Raw genomic sequence first — 12,699 nt, forward strand, 5'->3', positions numbered from 1 at the left:
TAAGTGAGGCGTAGCAGTTGCGCCGGCGTAAACCGGGCACAAATCGCTACGCCCGAGTAAAGCCAGTTGCACCAAAATAGAATAGTGTTTATGTCGGTCTTAACTTAGTCGTAAATTTACGCCTGCCAGCTAGGTGGTGTAAGTCGGTCGTAGCTCGTTTTCCACTATGGCTAGGCAAGCACAGAGAGAGTTTGATGACAATAATCTTAGTTAACGTAGAAAATGTGGGTTGCTATTTGTTAGTTTCCTACTCAAATCTTCCCTCTGTATAGCTTGGTTTAAAAAAAAAAATATATATATATATATATATATATAAGATTATTAAATACATTATATATGTAGCCATGTACATGTATATGCATATGTTCAAATTAAATCTTACCACTCGTAGGTACGTCTTGGCTCTCAGCAGTACGGTTTCTTTAATTCTTTTTCTTTTCACAATTTTGACAAACCATAACTAACTATAGTAATTCTTTCTTCACATTTTATATCATTTATATTTTACTATATATAAACATAGAGACGAAAGCTTAAAATATCAACTTTTTAAGGCTCATATAATGTGTATTAGGTCTCTTGTATTTCTTAATCTCCAAGATGTAAGCTCGATTGAGTTAAATAATCTCTCACGGTGTAACCATAGATAAGAAGGTCATGAAATTGTTGGCACTGTTGTAAAAATATAAAAAGAGAGCAATGTTGGCGTTTTTGCATTATTTTCAGTCTCAAAAGTTTCAATAACAAATGTGAAGGTGTTCAAATCCATTAATAAGCCAATGAAATACATACTGCCTCCGACGCGTTTTTCTCATTTACAACAGCATACTATAATAGCTTATTATAATAATATTTTGATTCGGAATATATTTACGATTTTATTGCTATATATCCAAGGCAACAGCAAAGTTAACGTATTTCAACGTTCTTGTTACTAAATCAAAATGGAATAATGTAGCTTATGAATTTCTCCGTCTCTGAAATGCTCCTTTTGTGTTTATTTATGTCATCATTCCATTATGACTGCAGCTGAGATCACCTCATTTGCCCAATTATACCATTCACGTATTGTTGGCCAGTGGCGCAACGGAGCGTTACTCGGGCGTAGTTACGACAATCAGTTTTTGTCTTGGTGCAACGGGCGTAAGCAGGGAGAGTAAACCTGGCGCACGGACGCCAGGCGTTGCGGTTTACGACAGTCGTAGCCGAGTAAATTTACGCCCTGTTGGTGCAACCGGGCCCTGATGATCAGGCATACCTTATGGGTATGCTAGTGAAACTCAAAAGTTGGGGTTCACACGTCTGGTGTTTACTTATTAATTTTTATTGTATGTATATATGTGACTCTTCATTGATATTCCTTATTTCAACATGTGGTGACTTTGATCAGTGTTTCTACCTTTCAGGTAAATTGCATTGGGAATTTTATTACTATTAAACATGATGTAATATTATTTTATGCACTGTCATCATTTTTCATATAGAGGGACTTTCATCATGTGAATTTTAACTCTCATGGTCCTGACATTGTAATCTTATTGAAAGGGTGGATTAAGACCATCTTCTGGGTCTCCTGGAAGACAGTCAGATTTTACAGTTTATATTAACGGGTTTCTGTTGGAAGACTATCAAAATGGAGGATGGATCAACAAAGATACTTTGGAATACTGTCAGAAAATATCTCTGAATCTGCTCCTGTTATTGACCATGTTACCTGTTGTGCATGATAAAAAATCAGTGTTGACTGACTGTGCTATTATAACAGTTATTATTGCATCAAAATTGACATAATGACCTATTTTGCATCTTTTTTTTTTTCTGTTTTTTGTCTGTACATTTGACAGCTTTGCTGCCTTGTTGTACAGAGTGCATTCTCAGCTGTGCCTCGATTTAATTACTGTGACTCTCCTATAAGTGTGTACAGTCTTTGTTGTCACTGTTAGCAATTGTTGTGAAGTATAATCTGATTGAAATGTACATTCTGTTTTGTCACTGTTTGTTTCAGTGTAACATATTCTGATAGTTATAATTGTACATTTCAGGGGCGCAACCAGACATTTTAAAATTGTACGCACAAATTTTCATAATTCCCAGGTACAGCTAAATGTAGACTTATGCAACAGATGAAGGACAGTTTAAATTATATGTACTAAATATAATAGCTTATTTTTCACCAGAAATAAAATCATCACTCAAAGTTAAAGTATTCACCACCATATAATTAAGGTATAGTATATTATTTCGCCAAGAACCAACACTTTTTCTCGGAAATTTCAGTGCGTCCTACTTTTCCAAGTGCCATGACGTGTGTCTGTGTGTGTGTGTGGGGGGGGGGGGGGGGGGGAGGGAGGTGAAATTAAATGAAAAAAAATTAAAGAATAATAAATTTCAAGGGGGGGGGTTAAAAATAATCGATAACGATCTCCCATCGACGCGCCGATTCACTCCACTGAATGAATATGAAAGTTGCCTTCTCGTCTCTCATTCGGATTGGTAACGGTCTCCGGCTGACAACATACCGCAAACGAAGTCCCTTGAACGAATATGAAAATTGCTTTCTTGATTCCCTCGGTTCGCGACTGATCTCCTGCTGAAGAGATGAGAATGATCCCTCCTTTCAATTTCTGAAAAAATCACACCAATGGCCCTTTCTTGAAATTAAAATTTTGACTAGCTGAATCAAACGTACCAATTGGCACAGTTCACCCTCTAAATTACAAAAAATTTTGGGCCCCGAACCTCACGCCAATTGGGGGTGGGGGGGGGGGGGTCGGCTTACAATCAAAGGGGATTTTAGATTATATTCTGTGAAAAATACACTACATTTATAGAGAATAATATCATGGTTGGCCCAGAAAATTGTATGCACAGTGCATCCATGCGTATGCCTGGTTACGCCCATGCATTTTCTATTTTGATCACTGTGTTAATCAGATTTGTCACTCTATTGGTTCGTATTCATTTTGATTACTGTACATGTTTATTTTGTCACTATAAGTTTTTGTGACTGTTCACATTCTTATTATCCCCGCACTCTTGGGACAAAAGTCGGGGATCATGTTCTCCCGCCCGTCCTACATCTGTGCGTCTGTGCATTTGGGCATTCTTGCGTCTGTGAGTTAGTTATTTCCGCTATCTCCTCCTAGACTATTGCAGGTAGGAAGTTGAACTTTTGGGAATTGGTAGACCCATCTTCAGGGATGTGCATGGGCACATTAGAATTTTAGTGCCACAGGGGGTTGGGCTGTCCCTGGGGGGTAGTTGATTCAAAATTCTTATGACATTGTAATTTTTGCTATCTCCTCCTAGACCGTTATAGGAAATTGAAACTTTGGGATATTTGGGACCGGGATAGGAAATTGAAACTTTGGGAATTGGAAGATCCGTCATCAGGGATGTGCATATACACTTAGGAATTTTATTGCAACAGGGGGCTGGGCTTTCCCCGGGGGTTGGTTGATTCTGAATTCTTTTCACAGTGTAGTTTCTGCTATTTTCTTCTAGACCATTGTAGGTAGGAAGTTGAAACTTTGGTGATTAGTATACCCATCATCAGAGATGTGCATGGGCACTTTTGAATTGTAGTGCAACAGGGGGTTGGGCTGTCCCTGGGGGTTGGTTGATTCTAAATTCTTTTATCATTGTAGTTTTTTTTTTACGTTTATATTTTTAAATACTTTTGGATGAAGCAGTGATGTGTGTATGTGTGTGCGTACATGCGTGTATACGTGCATGTGTGGTAAGTGGTCCCTAGGGGTGAGCTGCTCTTGATAATATGGGGAAGTGCCGGGATATGCGATGGCTACTCATCAACACCATCTAGTTACAAATATGTGTCTGCAAATATTCTTATCACTGTGTATGTTTGTCTTGTCATTATTTGTTTCCATATATTATGATCACTGTGTACAGTCTTTGTTGTCACTGTTAGCAGTTGTGTTTATATATATATATCCTGATTGCAGCATACATTCTGTGTTAACACTGTATGTGTTTGTTTATCTGCATACCCACGATATACTGGGTAACAGCAGGGGGCGATCATCTCTGAAAGTCTGTCAAAATATTCCTATGCATTGGATTACATTATCTTTACCCTAACTGATTCATAGGTGCGACAGACAATTAAGCCAATTAAGTTGATAGCAATTTAGTGAGACTCCCCTGGGAGTTGGACCAATCCAGATGAATCAATCTAGGCATGGTAACTCAGTCTAAAACAGAGCTTAAATCTGGGACACAGACACACCAGTCTATTTTGTAGCTGTATATTATGAGAAAGAAAAGTATTGTCGTTTTTTTTTTTTCTTTCTTTTTTTTTTTTTTTTTTTTTTGTCATATCAGGGATAATTTAGGGCACACACACTAGAAAAAAAGAAAAATTGTTCTTCGGAGCAAATTTTCTATTGTCACTGTTTGTCTTTCTATATATTCTTATCAAGTCTGTATTGTCACTCTGTTTGTTTGTAATCCTCATGATTTCTGTGTATGTTAGTGTTGTCACTTTAAGCTGTGTCTGTTATTTTCTGATCGCTGTATACATTCTGTGTTGTCATACATTCCGTATATCTGCTATTGATATTATAGTATTGGTATTATGATATTATTGGTTTAGCTGTATGTGTTTGCACATATTCTGATCACTGCGTACAGTCTTTGTTGTCAGTGTTAGTAATTGTGTTTATAGATATTCTGATTGCTCTGTACATTGTATGTTAACACTGTATTTGTATATAATATATGCGCTGATTACTTTATACAGTATATCCATGTTATAGCTCTATGTTTTTCTATATATTTTGATCTTGATATAAGTGTTTTGTTGCTATATGTATCTGTATATAATTTGATCACTGTTTGTATTGATTTTGATTACTGTGCATGTCAGTTTTGTCACTCTGTTTATAATCATTACTATTTTGCTGAATGTTGGTGTTGTCCATGTATGTCTATGTGTCTGTTTATATTCTGTTTGCTGTGTCTATTTTGTATTGTTACGTTACTGTTATCACTATATATGTTAATATGTTTTTGATCACTGTGTATGTTTGTGTTGTTACTGTTTGTGTCTGCAAATAATTCTGATCACTGTGTACGTCTGTATTGTGACAGTGTTTGTAAGTAATTATTTTGATTACTGTGCATGTTGGTGTTGTCACTGTACGTGTTTGTATATATTGTGAGCACTGTGTATGTGGATTTTGTGACTCTACTTGTTTGCAATCATTACTATTACTCTGTGACTTCTCTGTGAGACAAGAGCTCTACCGCCTGAGCTATACGGCCAATCCCGTTATGGCAGGTCTAAATTTGCTTGGGCCCTACTACCACAATAGGTAAGTAGAAGGTGTCACAATTGGGTGTAATCCTTTTAAAAGTACTTTTAAAATTCTAGGATCTGTCGCAAGTATCGCAATCGGTGGGTTTGAAGCATTGGAATTGGTCGGGCACTACCACCACAATCGGTAAATGTCAACAGCCTTGTGAGCAACCGGCCTCGTTTTCAGAAAGAGGTTGCGCCGCTCAGCAAAATGGCGCTAGTAGAAGGCCATAGAGACAGGTAAGATGTACGTATGTTATACAATGACCAGTTGAATTATAAATTCAACAGGAAAAAACAGTTTATGCTTAAGTTACATTTTATATGCCAGAGGAATGTTCATGTATCGATTTCATTGAGTATTCTCTGAAGTGACATTCGTCTTCCAAAATGGCCGCACACAAAACGGCATTGTAAACATGTATTTGGATGAAATATTTTTTCCTTATCTGTTGAGGTTTTTCCATAGTTTGACATTCATTTTTGAACATATAAAATCTTCAGGAACTATTCAAACCTGTAACCTGGTGATTTTTGATATTTCCAACAAGGTCTATATTTGGCATAATCGATTACAGTGTCGGATAGCCCTAGCAGCCAAGTCTCGAAGGTTGCATGAATTAACATTATATATATATATATATACAGTTTTGTGCAGAGAAGGTGACATTACGGATATGGATAAACTTACGTATCGCAAATTGCACATAATTACAGGGTAAACACAATAGGACACAATGCTTAGAGTAAGTCAGCTGGGGTAAGGGAAGTTAGTTGAGTTGGCCTCGTTTAAGGTGATGAGTGACAGCCTTAATTGCCACCTCTCCCTCTACCGATGCTGCTGAGTGACAGCTTTAATAGAGGCTGTCCGGGTTCTCAACGAGAAGACCAAGTTTCTCCGTGATTTTACGAGATCTGCCTTGAGGTGGGGTTAAAATATGGAGTCCACAAGGAAGTAGAGCAGCGATTTCTTTACTTGAAAAATAGCTGAACTTACACATTGGATGGATGCCATATCAGAACATTAGACTTGCCTGCATCTTTGATTTAATTTCACTAAATTTATAGTAACTAATTCAAAAAGCTCGAGTTTGATCATAAGGTTAATTTTCTTCATTTATTTACTTATGAAAATGATGCTATAGAAACTAATGGATAGCATTCACAAAATGTAAGTTTCATTGTGATCAGATCCGACTTAAATGACAGGAAAGATGACAAAAGAAAGTATTAAAATGGACAACATATAAGTTGAAATTTTCACAAAATCATTGCATTTTATTGACAGTTATACACAAATGCAACAAATAAACACATCACAGGCGAACTTGTAATTGTGATCTGAGTAATTGATATGAAAAACAGGTGTCATATAGTTATTAAAAAAAGTCACTACAGTAACATAAGAATGATACTAGCAAGTAAAATAATTTTCTTCATTAAATCACTAGTGCAGTACAATACATAGGCCTATATACATATATATATATTCATAAAACTAAATATTTCATTTTAAAGTAATAAAGAAAATGCCTGATACTGTAAGTGACACCCAGAAAAAATGCCATCTGTTGACTCCTGATATAATTAAGTAAACAACATAATAACTAAGGACATAAGAGATTAATATACACTGAGCAATCTTCAACATCTGATTATCCTGACGACATGACTCTCGCAGTTCTTGACTGGTTCAATAACATGTGCTGTGTCTGTCATGCTCTAAAATAAATAAAAAATAACTCACTTAGTTTTCTGAAATATATATCATTATGTGATAAATGTTGTTGTAAAATACCAACTCTAATTTCCACTTTACTTGCAAATTGCAATTATCATAACTGACCACCCGGCATGGAATGTTACAACTGAACATTGTGTATACTTAATAGGTGTGGAAGGTTCACCAGTATTTCATAATCAGGTACACGTTATATGGAGATAGGAATGGTACAAGCAAATTTGTCTGATATAGTTACCGTAAAAGACTATTAATCACAAGTTATGGGCTGTATTACATTAATAAACCATGGTGTCCTGTAAACTACACACAAAACTTACTTATTAATATGCCCCTCGACCGTTGATGATACGGTCTGTACGGTGATGCCATGGAGCCAGTGACGTGCAGGGTGCGAGTTGTCTGCAGTTGGTCCCTTTATTTCTACAAAATACTGCGACCTGATCTGTACTTTAAATATTTCGGCATTTAGTCCTTTTAATCTAATCAAGCCCAACTTCTCTTTCTTCACTTCACTTCTCTCGCCAGTCATGTTCGTCATCCATAGTCATTTTCCTGGTTTTCTCGCTTTACTTTATCTGCAATGCACCCTACGACACAACATTAGCAATTCGCCATTGCGTTGCTTTATCTCAAATTACATGACAACGCCAAATTTTACTCAATGCAATCCTAAAACATAGACTTGTGCCTGACCGCGAGAGAAGTTTCAATGGCAGATTTTAACCCCACCTCTCGTGAAATCTCGCTCCAATCCAGGTCTCGTTTGACGTCATCTGCTGCGCAGATGTTCAAAATAGGCTATCCCGGACATCCCCTATTGTCATCTCCCAAGTCCCAACCGCTTATCTGATTATCTGCCCGACTGCACACAATCATTGTTTATCTATATGTGGCACGCTTTCATCGTATTCGTCCTTCAGTTAGTATTTAAAGCCTAGGTCCCAAATACGTTTTCCACGCACGGTATTTTAGGTTCCTTGCGTCCGGCTAGGACGTAGCAAGATCGCACGTAGCGGCTGTTGATCATGTCGAAAAGTTAAGCTTAGGTCCCAACTACGTTTTCCAAGCACGGCTTTTAGGTTCCTTGCGTCCGGCTAGGACGTAGCAAGATCGCACGAAGCGGCTGTTGATCATGTCGAAAAGTTTCTACGTGCTGTTTGCGTCCTCCAAAAGTCGCACGATGGACGTGCTCCTCACGCACGAACTCCCACGTTTTCCCCCATTTTTTGGCCGTAGACCACGCATAGCAGCCCATACTTTCGGTTGGGATCTAGGCTTTATTTGATTCCCTCCCTGCGATTTAGCTACGCCCTAGACGGACGCAAGGAGCCTAAAAACCGTGCGTCCAAAACGTAGTTGGGACCTAGGTTTAAGATAGCATTTTCTCTCTTCACGATGTCTTGGTTCACAAGGCTCGGTTACAAATTAATGTCACTCCTAAAATTGTTTCAACAGGCGTTTTTGCTGCGCACATAGTTACAGTTTTTTTTTTGCTGTAAATTGTGTTGTACATTTTGAAATTCCCATGTGTTGTTGATTCTGAATATTGAAAATAAAGGAACAATAACCCAAATAAGACAGTGTATTTTACGTTTTTCCTTGAGGTATCAATTTCAGCTCAAATTATTACATTGAAATGCTCACACTATTATAAATTTTGAGAACATAATTGATTGCAGTTTAACCTGGCTTTGCCCTAACCTTTTCGATCACGAAAAACAACAGGGACCGGGTAATCTATCCAAACGCGTTTTTTTTTTCTTTACTTTTAATTATGAAGCGGCGCGGAGTATTCAATCGGAGATTAAGACGACGACGATAATATCCAGTGACTCGTACGTCAAATTATGGCTGTACCCACGCACCATTTTTCCATTATTTATACCCACCATCCCTAATCAACGATCTCACCTGGTTTCTGACGAATATCGACGCTCGCTTACCGTCATTACAATTTTAGAAATATCCTAATGGCAACTGGATATAACACTTCTACATATTAGTTTGAAGACCTTCATTTGAATAAGCTGTTTTCTTTGGTACCAATGTCTTACTAATGAACCACAACTTTAAAACAGGTCGAAAGCGAGCATATAAAAAATGCTCTTGTATTAAGCCATTAAAATTCACCATAGATAAGGGTTTTTCTTAACTGAAGGAACTTGCAGGCAACATAATTGTACATCACAATAATTTATATGTGTCCACACAATGATCAAAGACTACAGCATGGTTATATAATGTTTTCATGAAATCTGACCGGCTATCATAACCAATAAATGTTACAATTTTTTTGGTTGAACTTTGCTTGGTTTGGTGCATGCAAGCTCGTTCTGTCACATGTATAATGTTACCGATACGGACTGTCACCAGCACCTATTACTGGCGACGGATGTTTCTTCTGTGTTTTTTTTTCGAATTTATATCAGAATATTTTATTTATCGCAATAAAGGAAATGTCTGGCATATATTTATATAGCAAATACTCTTATATGACATTATCCATACAACTTATTCGATCCAGACTTAGTTCACGTGTATCTTGATGGAATGATTTAAGCAAGCAGTTTTTTAAGAACTTTATTTTAAATTGCAATTTTCAAAGAACTTTATTTTAAATTAATAGTTTTATATTCCCGTTCTTCTGCTGAAACGAGCAGATTTCTTATTGTTTCATGAATAAAATAATAAATAAAAATCCCTTCTTCATGCAATGTTCTTCGTTTGATAATTATCCTTGTTGAACAGTGAACGAAAATAAAGGCAGTCTCAAGAAATATGTTGATGGAGAGATAGGAAGATGGCGATCTTATCGGAGCTCTCAATTTACCTGTACGTTGCAGTAATTAAACTGTTAGCTTACGTGGCAGCTCTGATTCAAAGTGTCACCTGAAAATCTTTTGTCCGACTTAAACTTTCAAGATGTGCCAAGTTTGATTTCAATCACGATCCCTGCGGCAACTGCCGATACGAAACCAGTACCTGACAACAGTGAAATTATCATCCCAAGAGGAAATCTAAAGCACGGAGCTGTCTGCAAGCCAGCTGTCCAAAGTTGGTAAGTTAATAGTGCAGTTTCAAAATATACGAAACCCTACACCCTGGAATTGATCACAGCATTAAGGAATGTGCTTTTGTGCGACTACATGTAGCCCTATTTCTACAATTATTATAATCATTGAATAATAAGACATTTCCCACCATCAATTAACTCAAACATTACAGAAAGAGATTCCGTTAAGATGTATGTTGTTGTTGTGATCTGTAAGTTTGATGTTCATTACATAGGATTGGACGTTGCTTTTACAGGTAAAAAAAAAAACCCACAATACTCTTAAAATTAGACTGCGCTAAATAGGGTATCGACTAGTTAGCAAACTAAAATCAAGGATGGAGGGATGTGCTACAGAAACGGCATAATTACGGATTACTATTAGCACCTCTTTACTATCTAGAATTGTTCACCATACTGACTCTTGTCAAAGCCGTCACAGGCTCTAAATATTGTAATACAATAGATGTAGCGTTTAACTCCCCCCTCACCCCCACCGATAATGACTGGCCTGTAATTGTGCGCTTAACAAAGGTAGTGTTACAGTGATATTCACACCTTAAGCCTCTGGCGATAGTCAAGCAAGCAGAACAAGATATAAAACCTCCTTCACTATAAACTGAGCCACACAACATTGGTCAAATTCCTGCTTAAATCAAGACGGCTATTCCAGCCCACTTTCCCGCCATTTTGCATTAATTTGACACATGTAGTCGTACGTGTAGCGTAAAATGTCAACGAAGTACTGATTGGCTTAAAAACCGGAAGCTAGAGGAAATGAACCAAGCGTTTACCTTGGCACAAATGGCCTTCGTTAAATTTGTACGCAGTTGTGTGACGTGAAAGTGCCGTGAAACTTATTACGAGTTTTCGCATTTATGTTACTCCAATTGAACAGTATGATTAGTCGGACGTCGGTGAAAAAAAGGGAAATTATTTTGGGTTTAAATGTTATTTATTATTTATTTATTTATTTTTTTTTTTTTTGGACATTTTAAAGTCGGCTCACTGACTCACTTAGTCAAAGTTATGCCTGGGTTGCATCACAGTTAGCGGGAAACTGGACCTGCAGTATTATAGACCACAACAGTGACGTATCATCAACTCGTTGACAAAGGTATCATTTACAAGAAATCAGTAAATCAATGTGAATAACTCTTAAACATCCCATTCTAACCAGAGCAAAGGGTCGCGTCGCAGCGTAACACAGGACGATTTAATAACCCACAATTAAGCGAGATCATATATCACGCCTGTTTTCACACATGATTGTGTGTTGCCGAAAGGCGAGAAACACCCCGCCGTCACCCTATTTGCGTAAGCCCACCCCTTCTTACTCATCGCTGCATGTGTGTAAGATGTACGTAAGATGTGAGTAAGATATACGTAAGTCGGCATTGTCCTTTAGCCTACGGATTTTCACACAATTCTTTTGTCCTCTTAAGGGGCGTACGTAAGACAAGTTAATCGTTTTTGAAGTAAGCATATCCGTAATGGCATCTTCTCTGCACAAAACTGTATAAAGCCACAACCTGAATATGGGGGACGTACATGAAAGGAAAACCGCCTAATCTTTTAATAGTCTCTCCGCCTCTCACACGCCTCCCTATGCGTTGTCCCTGCAGGGTACAGTCATGAAATCTCTGCTCCATTGGGACGACTAATGGGGAAGTGTGTGAGAGGCGGAGACAATTAAAAGATTAGGCGGTTTTCCTTTCATGTACGTCCTCCATATTTAGGTTGTGGCTTTGTAGAGCCATGGCTCAACTCGTTGTGAATGCAGCCTTAGTGGTTGAAGTGGGAAGGGGCTGAGAAATAAATCTCTATATAGAAAATATTTCATGCGTACGTTCTGATGCCTGTGCGCTGCCTGTTGTGACGCTTAAATTTATGTGTCTCTATGTATTCTGATCACTATGCATGTTTGTTTTGTCACTGTATGTGTTTATATATATTTTGATCACTGTGATGCATCTATGTTGTAACTGCTGTATATGTCTGCATATATTCTTTATTGATGATGTATTTTCTGATTTCTGCAGAGATGAAGGTGTGTCTCTGATTATCATCATTCTGAGGACAGCTAAACTCGTCATCACATCAAGATGTACAATGCCACAGCTTCAGCACAGGTCAGTACAACAATGATATTGCTAAACTTTGTTCTTCTCTTTATCCTTTTTGACCCTGACCAGTTTTTATAGTTTCTTGAAAATTTTCATTTTGTAATAAGGTCACTGATGGACCATTCCAACAGATATTGGGATCGATCTATCTCCCTAGGGAGTCTGACTAAATTGCTATCAACTTAACTGGCTTAAATGTCTGTCACACATGGTAAAGCTGTTAGGTGGTAATTATCTTTACCCCCTAGCTAGTTTCCTAGGGAGTTAGACCAATCCAGATGGATCGATCTAGGCTTGGAAACCCAGTCTTAGATCTCACTCAGTTTTACATGTCTTCAAATTCACAAGGGTTGATATGAACTTTTAGGGTTTAGGGTAGGGTTGTGATGAGAAAATTATGTATATAGATGAAATATCCTGCATACATTCTGATGCCTATGTGCTTCCTGTTGTGATA

At 37.6% G+C, this 12,699-nt stretch overlaps 1 long non-coding RNA gene across 10 annotated transcripts in view; it reads left to right on the plus strand.

Moving 5' to 3' along the window:
• Positions 1-12,699, plus strand: part of LOC106159108 (uncharacterized) — a 42,301-nt gene that overhangs the window by 17,694 nt on the left and 11,908 nt on the right. For 3 of the 10 annotated variants that reach the window (XR_015335367.1, XR_015335368.1, XR_001237993.2), the window contains exons 1-2: positions 9,011-11,233; positions 12,159-12,248. This is a non-coding gene — a long non-coding RNA (uncharacterized LOC106159108). Of the gene's footprint in view, positions 1-5,395; positions 5,561-6,037; positions 11,234-12,158; positions 12,249-12,699 lie in introns of those variants that run through there. The other 7 variants (XR_015335369.1, XR_015335370.1, XR_015335374.1 and 4 more) reach the window with 7 other exon arrangements.

This window comes from Lingula anatina, chromosome 7 (genome assembly GCF_051362555.1).
Source record: "Lingula anatina isolate TDL-2025a chromosome 7, LinAna3.0, whole genome shotgun sequence".
Taxonomy (NCBI): Eukaryota; Metazoa; Brachiopoda; class Lingulata; order Lingulida; family Lingulidae; genus Lingula; species Lingula anatina.